The sequence below is a fragment of the Bison bison genome, unplaced genomic scaffold, assembly GCF_000754665.1.
Source record: "Bison bison bison isolate TAMUID 2011002044 unplaced genomic scaffold, Bison_UMD1.0 scf7180017864519, whole genome shotgun sequence".
NCBI classification, from domain to species: domain Eukaryota; kingdom Metazoa; phylum Chordata; class Mammalia; order Artiodactyla; family Bovidae; genus Bison; species Bison bison.
Window position 1 is genome coordinate 20,980,580 of NW_011495072.1, and position 19,098 is coordinate 20,999,677.

The window sequence follows — 19,098 nt, forward strand, 5'->3', positions numbered from 1 at the left end:
TGCTGAAGCTGAAACTCCAATACTTTGGCCACCTGATGCAAAGAACTGACTCATTGGAAAAGACCCTGACACGGACAAAGATTGAAGATGGGAGGAGAAGGGGACGACAGAAGATGAGATCATTGGATGGAATCACTGACTTGATTCCATGCATTTGAGTACACTCTGGGAGTTGGTGATGGACAGGAAAGCCTGGCCTGCTGCAGTCCATGGGGTCGCAAAGAGTTGGACACAACTGATCAACTGAACTGGACTGATCTCCAAACTGCTGTTTGAAAACTCTTTATTTCTGATAGAATCATTAAGAGCATCTTGGCCCTCAGATTTATTATGTGATCAGTTCAGTTCAGTTCAGTTCAGTTGCTCAGTTGTGTCCGACTCTTTGTGACCCCATGGACCAGTCCATTTCTATTCTTCTTGCTCTTGACTCTGACTCTCCCGTATCTCTGGACCATGTATTTTCACATCCTTTTGGTCTCTAGTATGGGGTGGGATTTAACTGCTATACACAAGTAAGAAGCAGGTATGTATTAATAAGGGCTTCCCAAGTGGTGCTAGTGGTAAAGAACCTGCCTGCCAATGCAGAAGATGTAAGAGATGTGATTTGATCCCTGGGTCAGGAAGATCTCCTGGAGGAGGGAATGGCAACCCACTCCAGTATTCTTGCCTGGAGAATCCCATGTTCAGAGGAGCCTAGTGGGCCACAGTCCATGGGACCACAAAGAGTCGGACACTACAGAAGTGACTTAGCACACACATGTGTTCATAAATGGGGTGATCACATAAATTCCAAGAGATTCCGGATACTGCTTTATAGTCATGCTAGGATTTTCTATATAGTTGACTTGACAATATGCCTATTTCTTTGTTAGGTAATTTGAGCTTTATGATTTAGAGGCTGAGTGAGGGAAATACAATAGGCTTTAAGACCATCTAAAGGGTAGATGTTCATCTTACCTGAACTATTCACTGCATTGGGCAGAGTTGATTCCTCTTTCTGTCTTTCTTCACTGGGCCTCCAGGATATGCGCTCTCTTGATTTTACTCCTACCTTACTAGTCTCTCCTTCCTAGCCTTCTTTGCTGATTCCTTCTCTTTTCCCCAACCTGAACACCAGGGTTCTGTTGTTGGTGCTTTTTCCTTTTCTATTATTCTCTACTCACTCCCTAGGGATCTCATTTCATCTCATTCTAATGCCATTTATATGCCAAGACTGCATTTATTTATTGGGCTTCCCAGGTGGCTCAGTGGGTAAAGAATCTGCCTGCCAATGCAGGAGACACAGGAGATGCAAGTTCCATCCCTGGGTTGGAAAGAGCCCCTGGAGGAGGGCATGGCCATCTACTCCAGTGTTCCGGCCTGGAGAATCCCGTGGACACCTAGAGGAGCCTAATGGGCTACAGTCCATAGGGTCACAAAGAGTCAGACATGACTAAAGTGACTGAGCATGCATGCATGCATTTATTTGTATCTACAGCTTAGACTCTCCCCTTCTGCCCTAGGCTCTTAGGAACTCACTTACTCCAAATACCTGTATGGCTCATTCTCTCACCTTCTTTTAAGTCTTTGCCAAGATATCACCTTCTCCATGAGGTCTCCCCTGACCACACTATAGAAAACCACAAACCTCTCTCTCTCTCATTCTAGCAGTCCCCCTCACCTTGCTCTATTTTTTGCCATGTATTTGTTGCTCAGTCGTGTTCAACTCTTTGTGACTCCATGGACTGTTGTCCTCTAGGCCTCTCTGTCCATGGGATCTAGGCATGAATACTGGAATGGATTGCCATTTCCTTCTCTAGGATTTTTTGCCATAACCCTTATCATTTTTACAATACTATATAATGCACTCTTTTTGACTGTTGCTTGGTTGGATTATTGTCTTCTTTCACAAGAGGTGCAACTCCTACATAGTGAAGGGTTTTGTCTGTATTTGGACATCAACACTTGAAAAGATTCAGTAACCTATCAGGGAATCACATATTCAGTGCACAGTGAGACCAGGATTTAAATTTGGGCTTGTCTAGACCCAAAGTTCCACCCCAGCCCATTACATCATCCTACCTCTATTTTCCCTCAGTTGTAATGAGACACCGCGACACCACGTTTAACTACATATATTAATACATGCCTAGAATAGCATACTATGCATGACAAGCCAAGTCAATCATTTTGGTAATTTGTGGAACTGAGTTTTTAAAACTGCTTACAATCTATAACTATTTTTCCTTAGGAATTTGTTTAAAGATTACAACTTTTCTGTAAGTGAAGTATTCAGAGGTATCAGTTCAGTTCAGTCGCTCAGTCATGTCCGACTCTTTGTGACCCCATGAATCGAAGCACGCCAGAAGTATACTAGTCCCAAAATTCTACTAGTGGATATTCGAAGAGTGTGTGTAGTTAAGCATTCTGTTTTATCTTTGAACAACTTAAAGTTCTTTCACGCTGAGTTTCTTAGAATTAAAATAGCTACTTAATTTAGTGAGAAAGAATATTTAGAATAATTGTTGGACTTTTTGGAGATGAAGAAAACATCCATTTTCTGAGCTCAGCTTCAGTTATCTAATAGCCTGTCCAAAATAGCCACAGGAAAACAAACAAATCTATTAACAAATGAAACATACATAGCAAAATAATTCCCCAAGCACCCATCAAACAAAATTCGAGTGTCCCATCATTTCTTTTCTCATGTGCACATAAAATGAGAAGTTAATATTTAACACATTTATAATCTTATATTTTAGTTTCCTTTGACTCAGTTTACAAATAGACATGAATATAATTAGCATGGTAAAAAAGTGTTAGCAGTGATTTAAATCATAGAAAAGCAAAAGTCTAGAGTCTACAATTACTGTTCCACCATGATCAAGGGCTATCGGTGTCTCAACAAAATAAATTCAATTCGCCACTCGCACATCCAGACCTCGTGGCTTTCACAATCGTGTACACTGTGCACCATAGAGAGGATAAAAGGACCATCTGAGTTGAACTCGAAGTGTATTGTTTTGAGTCAGAGCTTTTGGTGAGGACGTTCACCTTATTCATTTTCCTGCCTTTGTTAGCAGTGTAAGGAAGCTGCCCTTCCCTTGGCATTGTTTTCGGGTTTGGGTGTTTTCAAAAGTGCTGTTCCACTGTGATACCTTCGCTTGAGGCTTTCATTTTCAGTCAGTCAATGCAAGACAATATTTAAAATATTTGGATCAAGAATGTTCTTGAAGTCATAAGTATTTTGAATGGTGTTCACAATACATGATACTACACAAACTGAACTGGGTACTGAAACTGTCTGGTTTGCCTCTGTGTGGACTTAGCTGCTCTTTAAACTTGAAAAGTTTGAACTTTTTTTGTGTTGAAAAATTATTTTGTATTTTTTCCTCAAATTTGTGATTTTAGTTTAGAGAGTGATTCAAGTTTTAACATTTGTGTAGTTGGAAGTTTTTGTTCTAGATTTGCACAAAGAAATATTGAGTGGGGGCCCTTTAAAGGAGTGGGTAGCCATTCTCTTCTCCAAGGGATCTTCCTGATCCAAGTACTAAACCCTGGTCTCCTGCACTGCAGGCAGATTCTTCACCATCTGAGCCACCAGGGAAGCTATCATCTGGCCCCAGAATTTTTGTATTATCTTCTTACTTTCTCTTTAAGTTTGAATCTCAGGTTTTGTTGGTATAGCAAAATGAATAGCCTTATATCTATATTAGGATCATAATGACAAATGGAGAAATTGAAATTGATCATTGAGGAACTATCTTCCCCATAAAGTAGTCACTGATTCCATCATTCTGCTAGACTGTTGAATTCAGACACTGGAATTCCTGGTTTTCATATTTAAATCTTAAATACCTGTATTCCCTAAAAGTTTCAAAGATCAGTTTGGCTGTCACAGGAATCGGTTATGGAACTGGATATGAAATTGTAAAGGGGTGTCACTGCTACATGGAAGCCCAAGTACCCTGAGTTCTGATCATTTGTTCATTCTCCTCTCCATACATCACACATTGGTTAAACATCTACTGACTATGTAACTAACTTCATGCTATTTGCTAGGGTCAGAGATGAATAAGACAATGAACTCTTTTCAGTGGAGAAGACAGGAGGTAAACAAAAGACAAGAAAACACTGTGTGAAAAGTGCTAGGTCACCAAAGTCAGACACTGGACAGAGGGGAGACCAGAGTTCACCCAAGTCGTCCTAGCAAAAGTGAGAGCTGAGCCAAATGTTTGAATCTTTTAGATTTGGACAATTAGGAATTAATTAATCAAGAGAATGTGTCAGGTTGGAGGGTGGGAAGGCAAAAGGGAAGTTGTACAGTAAACAGTCCTTGATTTTCTAGATCATCATAGACAAACTGAATATTCTCCCCAGATATAGATTCCTTAGCAGATGATGGAATGACTTACTTCCCAAATTGTCCACATACAGGCTTATAAGACCCCAGTTTATTATGTAAGGTATGTGGTATTCAAAGGCTATGCATATTTATACACATATTATAAATATGTTTGTTTACATAGATACACACATATTATAAATATTAGGGCTTCCCTGGTAGCTCAGATGGTAAAGAATTTGCCAGCAATGCAGGAGACCTGGATTCAGTCCCTGGGTTGGGAAGATCCCCTGGAGAAGGGAATGGCTACCCACTCCCAATATTCTTGCCTGGAGAATTCCATGGACAGAGGAGCCTGGGCGGGCTACAGTCCATGGGGTCACAAAGAGTCAGACTCAACGGTTTGACTAACACTTTCACTTTCATTATAAATATTAATGATCCTTAACTAATTCATATACATCAAACTCTTGATATCCTCATTAGAAAGTTAATGTAGGTGGTTTAGGAATCAGAGAGACTTGGGCTTATTTTCCAACTTTTCTACTTACTAGATGAGTGAACCTGGAAAAATCACTATCTCAGAGAGTCTATTCCTTCAGGTGTAAACTGATGATAATAATAGTTCTCATAAATTTTTTTATCAAGGTTAAATGAATATTTAGTTAATCATGGAGCATAATAGTTGTTTAACAAATGGCAACTGTTAGTCTTAATTTCTTATTGTTCAAGTCAGTTTCTTAGAAAGGTTTTTAAATCTTACAGGCACCGTATTATTTCTTTCAGTGCTTTCACACAACTGCATCTTTCTCAACACATAACCTAACACTGTGATTGACTTGCTCAGGAGAAAGACCAGAGACTCATCCTTCTCTGTGAGCCAAGAAGCTATCAGATGGGTTCATTTCTAACATGGGGAAACTGAGGCTTAGATGGACTGACTAATTTGAGCAGGGAGCCAGTTCACTAAATGGTAGCACTATCTGTCCAATAGTCTTTCCATTAGACTGTCTATGGAAATCTTGGAGGTCTTGGTCTGATTCTTTGTTATAATGGAAATATGCTATAAGCTTATCCAATTAGATTGGCTACTAGGCAGAGCCATCACTTTGAAAGCTAGGGTGCAAGCCAGTTATGTTAAAGAGGATTTGCATGGCAAAGCAAGAAAGGAGCCAGCTGTCAATGTGTTTACCCATCAGCCCATTTTGCTATTAAGAGTGAAGGCTCTGAGGTTTTTACTGACATATTGGATTCCAGACAATGGTAATTCTAGCCTGAAGATTTTTGGAAATAAATGTTTTGAAAGATGCCAACTGAAAGTTTACTTCTAAAATATTTAATGGGTCTCTCTTTGGAGAGATGGATGTTATGTAAGGGCCAGTGATTACTGCATGCTTTAGACAGGCCTTTAAAAAAGAACCTGAACAAAACCAAACCAAAAAATCCCCAAACCTTTTCATTTAGGAGGTTTACTCTATTTTAGCACAGTATGAAGAATCGCTGTTTTGTGATTAGACCTGTTATTAGATTTTCTCCTCTCATCTCCCTTCTCCTCTTTCCCTCTCTCGACTTCTCTCTGGTGAGATTCTAACCGTAGGAGTTAGATTGCTTAATGCCCGCCCAGGGCAAAGACTGAAAGAATTGCGGTATGCAGTCATGCAGTGGTGTGGGTGGGGTGAGAATTTAAGAGAACATTAGGTTCCAAGAAATATAGTTGCCACAAACAGATTTGTAGGACCTCCCTTAGAGCTGGTTAATTAGAATCCTTATTTCCTATGAAATTTGAAGTTCTAAGAATCTAGTCCAAATAGTGACAGAGATAGCTGCCACGTTATACCTACACCAGTTGTCCAACAGCCACTTTTTTTTTTTTTTAAAAGATCTAAGCAACAAAAATATCCCTCTGTATATATCTGATTTTATTTTAAAATGTATTTGATTGAAGTGTAGTTGACAACAATATATATCATTTAGTTTTAATCTTATTCTATAAAAATTATTTTCAGAAGAGAAATTTAAAAACAAATTACATAAAAATTTTCCTTCAAAGTGAAGTCCCAAAGAGCAGTTCACTCTGTTCCTGAGACTGGAATTCTTAAAAATGAAACTCTAAGCCATTATGGTACCACAATAGCAACCAGCCCTCTGAAGGCAGCCCCTGAATAGGGGAAGAATAGTAATTCAGTTGGGAAAGAAAGGTCAAGCCAGATGACTATCTCTAGTTAACTTTGTCCAAGGCTTTATTAACTTACTATGGTTTGCCCATTTGACATTTGATTTTTTATCAAGTTATATTCTTATCTGCCTCTTTTATTTCCATATCTTTTTTTGGAAATGGATATAAATGAAATAAAAATCACATCCTTTTGGGGTATGGGGCAGAGCCATTTTCCTTTGTTTGAATTTACCAAATCTCCGTGTGTGAAGAAGACAGAAATGCATTTTATGATGGTTTAATGAAATAAGTATTATGTTTCCTGGAGCTAGTAGTCAGCTCACTTCCAACTGTGAGATGTAAACACTTTCAATTTTGTGTCAGGCTTTGGGTGATTGCTGGTCTTCTCTCTCTTCCCACAAATCTCCCAAGTGCAAATGCACATGCTGATGAATGGAATGCAGAGAAATGGTATGCCATGGGTACACAGTGGGTGAGAGGTACAGAGAAGCACTAAGGGAGTTACAAATAGTAGCCCCCAGTGGCAAGTTACTGACTTCCTAACATAGGGCTCAAAATAAAGACGGGCTTGTCCACAAAAAAGAATGTGGTGATTCAGTTCTGTGCATTTGTTTACTGATGATCACTTTTTCCCCTTACGTCTTGACATTCCACCAAAGCAAATTGCATGATCTTCCCTTTGGGAACTAATCCAGAGCTTAGCTTTATTTAAAAGTTTCATTATACTAAAAAGCAAAATGTTCTCGCTGATTGAATAGATATCACGTCGCAGCCCACTAATTTCTCTATTTGGGAGAAATATTTGACTCCTATAGAGAAGTCCTGAATGTTTAGCTGATTCACAGTTAGTTTTGTTTTTATACTTACCGCAGCCCAGATCAGATCAGATCAGATCAGTTGCTAAGTCGTGTCCGACTCTTTGCGACCCCATGAATCGCAGCACACCAGGCCTCCCTGTCCATCACCAACTCCCGGAGTTCACTCAGACTCACGTCCATCGAGTCAGTGATGCCATCCAGCCATCTCATCCTCTGTTGTCCCCTTCTCCTCCTGCCCCCAATCCCTCCCAGCAGCAGAGTCTTTTCCAATGAGTCAACTCTTCGCATGAGGTGGCCAAAGTACTGGAGTTTCAGCTTTAGTATCATTCCTTCCAAAGAAATCCCAGGGCTGATCTCCTTCAGAATGGACTGTAGCCCAAACCACTACATTTCCTTCCTTCCTTCCTCTCTCTCTCCTTCCATCCCTTCCTCCCTCCCTTCTTTCCTTCCCTTCTTCTTTTTCTTTTCTTTCTCTCTCTCTCCCTTCCTTCCTTCTTTTCTTTCTTTTCAGTTTTGTGTTTCATACTTCAGGGATCCAAGAGGATGAGAAGGATTTTGACTTTAGGGAGTGGAGTGACATCACAGGCTGGAAGTTCCAGTGTCAAAAATCATTGCAATGCATACTATATCCTTGATAGTCGCCCTGGCTCTCTAGGACAGATGTGGCCTGGGGAAGATCTTTTAGCACACAATGGTTACTCCAGTATTAAAATGTAAATTCAACACTCTACAGAAAAAACATTTTTGAAAAGAGGCTAGGATTTTTCCAAAGTCACTTTGATAAGGTTTTACAATACTAGTTGAGAATCCTTGCTTCTCACAACACTTCTACTGCAGCTTTTATTCCTGCTTCTGTCAATAGCCCTTGGTTCATTCCACCAAACCAGTGCTAGCTCATTTGAAGCTTATAGCCAACATTGTGATTCAAGCAGCATGTGGAATTAATCTCACAGCATGGCCAGAATTACTTTCTCTCTCTCATCCAAGTGTGCACAGAACTCTTGATTACTACCTGTATCCTCACTACTCAAAGTCCATCTGTCCCTCTCTCTTTCTCCTTTCTCCCTTTTAACCATAGCATTGTTATTCATAGGTAAAACATAACTAAATGGGCCTAGGTAGTGTTTAGGTCAATCTGAATGATGTATTTAGGGATGAAAACACTTCCCATAGTCTAAAAGGAATGAGAGCTTAAGCATTCATGTTTTACTGAGTGCTCAACTCATGTACAGAAAGAAGTAATCCTTCCCCTAAGAAACTCGCTGGACATCAGTAGGACCTTTGTGTGAATTACAGCCTGCATATCACCTGTGTGTGTCAGCTGGTGTCGTATCAGTGCCTCTGTGGTGAGCTGGAAAGATGAATCACTTGGAATGACAAATAAAATCTTGGTTCAAACATGTTGATGGAAATCAAATGATGACTAAAAACCTTTTGAGTTTTAAAAGTCTGTTCAAGTGTGAACCTTTTCAATGCTATGCGCCTTGGGGAAATGACTGTTGTGGCATGGTTAAATTCATGTGCTCAGCCAGCATTTGTTGTGTATTTGCCATGACTTGGGCACTGTACATGTGGCTGGCAAGAGGGTTCTAAGTAGCACTGACGCCGTCTCTGCTCTCTTGAGCCTTACATTTCAGTGGTGAAAACAGACATGAGAAAAGTCAACACACTTTACTTTTATCTAAAAGCACAGTTTTAGATTGTGGCAAGTGCTATAGAGAAAACAGCGCAGGGCTTTTGGTGAAGTTCCTGGTTGGGGTTAGCAGCAATGGTAGGTGTATCTGACTTTGAGGTCCCACGGCCTGTAGCCCCCAAGGTTCCTCTGTCCATGAGCTTTCCCAGGTAAGAATACTGGAGTGGGTTGCCAGTTCCTTCTCCAGGGGATCTTCCCAACCCAAGGATCGAACCCCTCTCTCGTGCCTCCTGCATTGGCAAGCAGGTTCTTAAGGTGAAGTCATAGGGTATTTATCTAATTTAGACCGAGCTGTCAAGCAAGGCCTCTCTGAGAAGATAATATTTAAATTGTCTTAAGTTGAAAACTCAGGGATCTTTTTGAATTAGATCCCTCTCCTCATAGTTCTGGATCAATGATGCCTTACCTTGTTGGCAGGTCAACTGCTATCCTCAAGGTCCTTCCTATGATGTTTCAGAAGACATCCATTAGGGATAAGCTATGAGTTTATTTCCACTAGAGGCTTGCTCTGGAGGTCACCCAGTTCTGATCCTTCTCCTTAATGAATTAAATAAAAATATAGGTCTAAAACACAATTTTAGAAACACTTTCAAAAGTTTATAAAAGATAGTATTTGAATGAGACACAGGTGTATAATTGTATGGCTCAATTATGACTCATTCTTTCCCAGATATTTATAGAGAGGGAGCCTGAGTAGGCAGGGGGAACAGATTGTGATACAGGTCTGCCACCTGTGAAAGGAGATGGGCAAGGAAAGGATTGTGTAGAAAGACTTCAGAGCTCACTACAATTTTGAAAGAGTCTTGCATAGGCTGATGGGGAGTTCCTGGGTCAAGGGAGTCCCATGTCAAAATAGCCTGCATTTGATTATTCAGTCCATGTCTCTGCTGGGGGGCCCCAAGGTGGAGACAGAGCTGATTTAAGAGAGCTCCATGGTGTATGACAGAGAAGGCAATGGCACGCCACTCCAGCACTCTTGCCTGGAAAATCCCATGGATGGAGGAGCCTGGTGGGCTGCAGTATATGGGGTCGCTACGAGTCGGACACGACTGGGCGACTTCACTTTCACTTTACACTTTCATGCATTGGAGAAGGACATGGCAACCCACTCCAGTGTTATTGCCTGGAGAGTCCCAGGGACGGGGAGCCTGGTGGGCTGCCGTCTCTGGGGTCGCACAGAGTTGGACATGACTGAAGCGACTTAGCAGCAGCAGCAGCCTTGTGTATGACAGGCTTCCCAGGTGGTGCAGTGCTAAAGAATCTGCCTGCCAATGCAGGAGGCCCAGAAACTCGGGTTCCATTCCTGGATTGGAAAGATCCCCTGGAGAATGAAATGGCAACCTACTTTAGTATTCTTGCCTGGAAAATTTCATGGATAGAGAAGCCTGGCAGGCTACATGTAGTCCAGGGGGTTGCAAAGCCCACCAAAACTTATTTTAAATTTCTTTTTTTCTAAAATGACTTTATGGAGATATGTCACATATCATATAATTTACCCATTAAAGAGAATTTTTAGTATATTCACCTTTGTTTATCCATCACCACAATCAATTTTAGAACATATTTATTACTTCAAAAAGAAACCCATGCCCTTTATCCATCACCCTCAGTCTTCTTGTATGTGTAGCACTGATACAATTTCTGTCTCTATAGATTTGCCTGTTCTGGACATTTCCTATAAATGGAAGTATGAAATATATGGCCTTTTGTTTCTGACTTTTATTTAGAAAAATGTTTTTAAGTTTATTCATGTTGTAGCATCTATCAGGACTTCATATATTTTTGTGGCCAAATAATATTCCATTGTGTGAACACATCATATTTTATTTATTCATCAGTTGATGGATATTTCAGTTGTTTCCACTTTTGGTTATTAAAAATAATGCTGGTGTGAATATCTCTCAAAATTTCTACTCCATCTTTCCATTTTTCTACCCAGAGCTGCTTCTTCCTCATATCTAAGTCCAGAGATAGGAAAGCATGAGAATAGTCTAACAATTACAATGCATACTCAGGGGTAGATAACTGAGGCACTAGATGCATTTTAAAAGAGGAGCATTTATGACTCAAGTAAATTTTGAATTAAAGAGGTAGGTGCAGATAGTTCTTTTTGAGAAATGAAACCTTCCTAGTGCCCCTCTCTCACAGTGTCTGCCACCTGTCACTGTTCTCTCCTCACCCACAAAATTTCCAAAGCAGTTTAGCAGTCATTTCTGAAAAGCTGCAGATTCTTTCAACAGTTCTGTGTTTTATCCTTTCTTATTTTCTTCTGGTCACATCCTAATTTTCTTCTCTATAGTAATTTTTTCTGGGTGAATAAAAAGATTATTATTCTGAATCTGATCATTACCCATAATTGTAATATTTTCATCATCTCTTCCCCCTCTATGACCATTACTTCCTATCGTTGACCTCCCTTCTTCTGGAACTGTGATTCCAGCAATTTGATTTTACCTAGACCTGCAATCCATGGATGTCACTTACCTTTTCACTGTCACCCTCTCTATGATCTCTCTTCACTCTTGATCAAGCTTGAATTCCATTTGCAAACAGGATATCACACCTGTGTATATTTCCCTGCCTGTTTTGACTTCAGTGTTCTTCCTCATAAAAGTCTCTAAATCCATTTATCTCCTACATACTTACACCAATGAATCAACAGGACAAGAGGAGAAAAAAATACCTTGTCTCCCTATATAATTTGCACTGATTTGTCCCACTGCAAATTGACTACTTCACGTGGGCCTCTGATGCTTGATATTTCCTGGAAATGGAATGATTCCTGGAAATGGTTTTCCTAGTCTACTGGCTTTCCCAGTTTTCTAGCTAATTTTTTTTCATATCTCTCCTCAAACCTCAAATACCTCCCCCATCATCCTCAGTCACATCCGAAGGAAAGTTCTCCAGCCTCTAACCCCCAGTATATCTGTCTGCAGCATCTGCATCCTTTAGCTTGACCTATACATGTGTTTCTATTGTTTCTCCTTAGACAGAAAGCTAGTCTTCCCACTTGTGTGATGGATCCCACAATGTGATGGATCTTTTTTTCCGGCCAAAGATCATTTTGTTATTGTTGTTCAGTCACCAATTCATGTCCGACTCTTTGAGACCCCATGGACTGCAGCACGCCAAAGATCATAGTCCCAACAATTCTTCCCTCTCTCTGCTTCCTCAGTTTTCCACTTTCTTAGAACATTGTTACCAATATACAAATATACCATTCATTATATTTTGTATCTTAAAACAAATAATGAAAACCAAAGCTTTCTACTCAGTCCACTCTTCTTGCTAGTTACCACTCCATTTCTTTGGTTTCTTTTGCAGCAAAACTCTTTGAAATAGTTGCCTCTATTTGCTGCCTTCTTGAAATCTCCACTCAAAGAGCTAATCAATATCACAAACAGTATATCCAAAATTGAGTATCTGGTCTTCACTCCTGCAATACTTCTTTTCCATTTGTCTCCTTCTCAGTCGATGGAAACATCACTGTTTTAACTGCTCAGAACTTGGCTCTGAGCAGTTAAAAGGGATACCCTTGATCTTTTTCTCTCTTGCCCTATATCCAGTCAGTTGGAAAATCTCGTTTGCCCTACGTTTAATCTTTATGCTTTATCTGATCAATTATCATCATCTCTATCATTGGCACCCCAGTACAAGCCCTCTGTTGTCTCTCTCCCTGCATTGGTCTCCCCATTTCCATCCTTGCTTCTTACCATTTGTTCCGACAAGGATTGATCCTTGTAAAGCATAAGGCAAATCATCACTTTTCTGCATATAAACTTCAGTGTAAAAGCCAAAATACTAACAATAGCCTACACAGCCCTACATGAATTGAGCCTCTAATAATCTCTGACCTCATCTTCTCCTTTTTCCCTCCCACTTACACAGCTGATGTGCTCTACTTCAGGGCCTTTATACAGGCCTCTGCCTGGAATTCTCTTTCTCTAGAAATCCACATGGCCAGCTCTTTCACTTCTGGGAGCCTTTCAAACATCACTTTCTCAATTATGTACACCTAAGTTCCTCTATTTAAAATTGTAAAGCATCTCCACCCGGACTGTCTCACCCTGTTCTATTTTTACATAGTGTTTGCCACCTTCTAATATACTATATACTTCTATATATTATATCATCTCACTGTTTTTAATTTAATTACTTGATTTTAAACACTTTTAATTATTATTTTTGTCTGTGTTGTGTGTAGCACTCAGGATCTTAGTTTCCCACCTAGGGATTGAGACTGTGCCCCCTGCATTGGGAGCATGGAGTCTTAACAGTGGATTGGCAGGGAAGTCCTCAAATGGTTGTTTTTTAATGTTGTTGTCTTTTTTTTTTTTTAATTGTTTGTCTTTTTCTACTAGCATGTAAACTCCATGAAGTCTGGAATTTTTGACTGCTTTATTCATAAGCATTTAGATGCTCAATTACTATTGGATCAATATTTGATCATAAATTACTCTGGGAAGTTGAGAAATTTAGTATAGCCTATTAAATTTAATGATCAAATTGCTCTATTATGTGAAATATCAATTTTTCTTTGAAAGTTTGGTGCAAGAATTACATATTAAATCTGAAGCTTATTTTTAAAAGATATATATAAATATATATATTATATTTATCACCTACATTGTCATAAGCTTTCACTGAAATGTTTGCTATAGAAAAATATTTGTTTTAACTTACATTATATTTAAAAGCAGCATTCGTTTGATAACTAAGACCTAAAATCATGCATTTGTTTTAAAAAGAGAAGTTTAAAACAGTGGTATTAGCTTTGTGTCCTGGAATTTGGCATTGAGGACTCCCTGGAATTCTCCAACTGCTGAGACCTAGCTGAGAGCTAAGAATAGTGCAGAGCATAAACTTCTATAGAGGCAACTGTGAAAGGAATTTTTAGAAGCAGTGTGAGACTGTAGCCTTGTCAAAGAGTTTGGAAAATGGCAGACTTTGATTGTCAAATAGAACATATTTTTAGTTTTATATTTTACAGTCCTAAATTTGTAAGGAAATTTGTGAAAAGCTTGTAGAACCCTGCCTCCCAGTTTTATTAATTCTCTATTCATTCACATTTTATTGAACATTATTATGAGGGAACATAGGGCCAAATCTATATTTGGCAAAAGGCATATACTTATTGCCACATTTTACGGAGTACCTTCGAGGTTCCCCAGAAAGGCATGTGGCAATTTTGTTTGACATTGGATTATAGCTTGTTGAATTCACTTTAGACCTGGGATCCTCATTTTTGTTTGTTACCTTCCAGGCTAGATTCAAGGAATGTCTGGCAGAATCTGGGAAATGAAATGATACTGATTTGGTTTCCTTCCATCTGCCCTTCCACTGTTCTTATTTTCTCTTTCAGCGTCTTGATCCCTGTGGCCAGTTTCATCATGAGAGAATCCCACAAAGCTCTGCTCTCCCCAGAAAATGTTTGTGTCCTGGTCCTACTTGCCTCTTTCCCCTTCAGTGGAAATCTTTTCTTCTTCTTCTTTCTTTTTTTAATAATGTATTTCATTTTTGGTTGCTCTGGGTCTTCGTTGCTGGAGCGGGCTTTCTCTAGTTACCATGAGCAGGGGCTGCTCTTCGCTGTGGTTCATGGGTGTCTCATTGCAGTGGCTGCTCTGTTGCAGAGCACAGGCTCTAGGCACACACGCTCAATCGTTACAAGCATGGGCTTTACTTGCTCTGGGACGTAGAATCTTCCCAGACCAGGGATCAAACCTGTTTTTGCTGCACTGGCAGGAGGATTTCTATCTACTGTATACCACCAGGGAAGTCCAGAAATGTGTTCTTAATGGGCTGATAGTTGGTGGGGGGCGGGGAATGGGGAGTTAGTCTACATTTTTATTTTGGTAAAATAAGGAAATTGGTCTAGATGCTAACCAAAACCCCTTCCTGCTCTAAAACCCTGTGACTCTGTGATCCTTTCTTTTCCGTTCACAGTGAAAACTACTGATAATAAACTTTCCTGAGAAAACTGCCATTTTCACCATGTTTGTGAAATTATCCTTTTTGTTTTGTTGATCTCTCTCTCTCTCAGGAATATTATTTGGATCTAAAAGAGTATTCTGCTGATAGCACATTTCATAGAAGACTGGTCAGTCGCAGGCCTGGTTTCTAGGTGTTTGGATTTCAAGCTCATAATGGGACTGCTGGGCAGTTTGGTGCATTTCTCACTCTTGGTAAAGGTTCTGATTTAAAGCCACTCTGCATATGCTTCTCCATTTTTAGACTTAGCATGGACGACTGAGTGATCTATAGAATCTTTTATTAGAAGGTGCAATATTGCTGCTACTATGATGACTTACTCCTTGGAAGGAAAGTTATGAACAATCTAGATAGCATATTGAAAAGCAGAGACATTACTTTGCCAACAAAGGTCCGTCTAGTCAAGGCTATGGTTTTTCCAGTGGTCATGTATGGATGTGAGTGTTGGACTGTGAAGAAAGCTGAGTACCAAAGACTTGATGTTTTTGAACTGTGGTGTTGGAGAAGACTCTTGAGAGTCCCTTGGACTGCAAGGAGATCCAACCAGTCCATTCTGAAGGTGATCAACCCTGGGATTTCTTTGGAAGGAATGATGCTAAAGCTGAAACTCCAGTACTTTGGCCACCTCATGCGAAGAGTTGACTCATTGGAAAAGACTCTGATGCTGGGAGGGATTGGGGGCAGGAGGAGAAGGGGACGACAGAAGATGAGATGGCTGGATGGCATCTCTGACTCGATGGACATGAGTCTCAGTGAACTCCGGGAGTTGGTGATGGACAGGGAGGCCTGGCGTGCTGTGGTTCATGGGATCGCAAAGAGTAGGACACGACTGAGCAACTGAACTGAACTAATGATGGTTTTCTAGGCTTGGTTCTTGCAAGCAGTTCACGTGAGTGCACACCATAGACTGCTGCTGCTGCTAAGTCACTTCAGTCGTGTCCGACTTTGTGTGACCCCATAGACGGCAGCCCACCAGGCTCCCCCGCCCCTGAGATTCTCCAGACAAGAGTACTGGAGTGGGGTGTCATTGTCTTCTCCCCACATATGCTGCTGCTACTGCTGCTAAGTCGCTTCAGTCGTGTCCGACTCTCTGCGACCCCATGGACGGCAGCCCACCAGGCTCCCCCATCCCTTTGATTCTCCAGGCAAGAACACTGGAGTGGGTTGCCATTTCCTTCTCCAATGCAGGAAAGTGAAAAGTGAAAGCGAAGTCTCCCAGTAGTGTCCAACTCTTCGCCACCCCAAGAACTACAGCCTACCAGGCTCCTCCGTCCATGGGATTTTTCCAGGCAGGAGTACTGGAGTAGAAAGAAGTAAATGAGAAGCATTGTCCGTGCTGAAACTCATAGGCCTCTGCTGAGATTAATTGTCGGCAAACTCCCCTTAAGATCTGTGAATATAAAGTACTCTAGGGAGTGCAAAAAATTATAGTCATTACCCCGATGAAAAGCTGAGCTAATTTTGCCTGGTTCTGCTCCTCCGGTTTCAGGGAGTCTAGCTATTCCAAACCTGTTACTTAGATGACACACCATGATGACGACATCCAGAGTGTGATCAGCTGCTCATCAGATGCTGGGCCCCCCAGCATTTCCTTTCCAGCTCACAGATATTCCTATGGAATTTAAAACACCTTCTGAAACAGGGACCTTCCATCTCTTGTCAGTCATCCCTGCTTTGTAGCTGGTCAGTCGCTGTCCCCGGAGGGTGAAAAGACATACAGTCTCAGACACATGAATCCACAGTGAGCCCTGTGGAACCTCAGGGGGAGAGGAAAGAGCAACAGGTGCTGGGACCCAGGGCACAGGCGGAAATGTGCTGTCACAGTGAGGGATTGGGGGTATGCAGGCGAACTACCTGCCGAGCAAACTCATTAAGTTTCATGTTCTTTTCCAGAGCTTTCTTCTTTTGTTTCTGTATGACTGGCAGACACCCACAGTCTCGCTTGATTGTAGTATTACTTTCTTCGTTACCAAGGCAGCTTTATTACCGAAACCCAGTGAAATATTATAAAGAAAATAAAGAGCCCCAATGAAGGAAAATAAATTCTTAATAAAAGAGAGGTGATGATTTAGATAAAGGTTTCTTAACACTGGATACTGCTGTCTTTGGGATACAGCATGAAATTGGAAGGCAGTGGGGAAAGGATTTGGAATACAATGTTTTAGTTAAACTATTGTTTCAGTGCAAGGATAAAAGTGGGGAGTTGAGGTTAACCAGAACTTAAATGACTGGCAGTATTCACTTAGGTAATACCTGTTAAAGGGACTGGCATTTCCTGAAGAGGAGGAGGAGAAAAAGGGCTAATAGTTCCTAAAATCCTCCCCGCCTCCGAATGGTTAATCCTCAGGAAGCAGCTTCCTTGGGTCATCACGGCTGTGAGTGAGAGGGTAATTTACAAATAATGAAGGTCCGGTTCAAAGGCAGAGTGTATAGCACTGCACGGTAGCCCTGAGTGCCCACCCATCAAGATTTCTTTGAGGAAACTTGCCCTATCCGAGTCCTGTTCATGGTTCTTAATGGCAGGATATTTGGTGTATTCTTTGAGGAGTTTAGTTTCACTGGTGTACACTAATGTGCAGAACTTGAGTGAAGTTTGGAAGACGAGATAAGAAAAGGGACTTATATGTTCAAGTATCAGCACAGAAAATCCATATAGTATATTAATTGTGTTTTATTCTTTATAAAGTGATTCCATCCTTCACTCTACAACTTTTTTTTTTTAAACACAATTCTTTTTCTTAACTAAAATTGCCTTGCTGTGACTTGCTCACTCCATTAGAGAAAGCCTATTTATAACACATATTGCTTAGTGTGGATTGGAAATTCTGACTCATCCATTCTCATTTTTAATGATTACCTAGACTGAATATTTGCCTACTGGCAGCGCTCAGTCTTTGCTATGGAAAAGGGACAGTGACCAAATTTTGGTTCTAAGGTGCTAATAAGAGCTAGAAATCATTTTGAAAACAATATTATGCTTAGCTTGTATCTCTAAGATGTTTTCCACCCTCTTGAGATGTAGTCTTGAATGTAATAATAGTGATAATAACATTCAGTGAGAACTTGCTTTGTACCAGATGGTGTAAATTCTTTACATATGTTGACACACTTAATTTTCAGAACAACCCAGTGAGCTAAGTCTTATTAGAAAGACCTCAAGGGAAGGGCTGAATGGCTATTGCTCTGGGTTTAATAGATGGATCAAGTGTTAAAGGAGGGCAGATTGATGCTGAATGTCAAGTGGTGGATGCCTTTTCAGATCTAGTTGCCCTGGCACAACGTTCTGTTCTTGGGACAATGGCTAAGCATGTGAGGATTAAAGAGGTATAATATTGAGATGCAAGTGTAGGGAAACACTGTGGCCATGACTGAAATTTGGTCCAGTGTGGATGTCACTGATCCCACATTAATTAATTAATAAAATAAAATAAATAAAATGCTCACCGCACTGATATTTGTCTTTTATTTTATTTGTTTTAATTTTCTTGGCTGCCCCACACAGCATGTGGGAACTTGGTTCCCAGACCAGGGATCAAACCCAAACCCCTTCCATTGGAAGGTCAGAATCTTCACCACTGGCCTGCCAGGGAAGTTCCTGATACTCATCTTTTAGAGAGTTCAGGGATTCTGTGACAGTGAACCCAGTTATAGGCCTAGTAGATTGATGGGTCTTTCCATTCTCTCCTTCTGCTAGCATTTAGGAGAACAAATGACCCATTTGTTCACAGTGAAAGCCCTTAGAATTCTTGGATAATTCAGGGTTAGGATAGGATGCCGTTTTTAGGAGAGAGATGCTAGACTTCCTGCTAAGGCAGATACAGTTTCTGTCAACAAGTTGGAAAGGTAAAATAAGTCTGACTATATTTATGCCAGAGGCTGGATGTTCCTTCATGAATATCCATTTCTATGGGTCAATGCCTTGGCTAGAAATCTCCAATGACCTTCCATTACATATGGTACCAACTTAAATTCCTCCCACCAGCCCCCAGAGTACTTTGCCTCTAGTTGCTCTTTTGGGATGCAGTATGGACATTCTGTTGAATCCAAGCACAGATCTTCCACTATTATGGGGTTATGATAAACTCATGGTCAAAAGAAA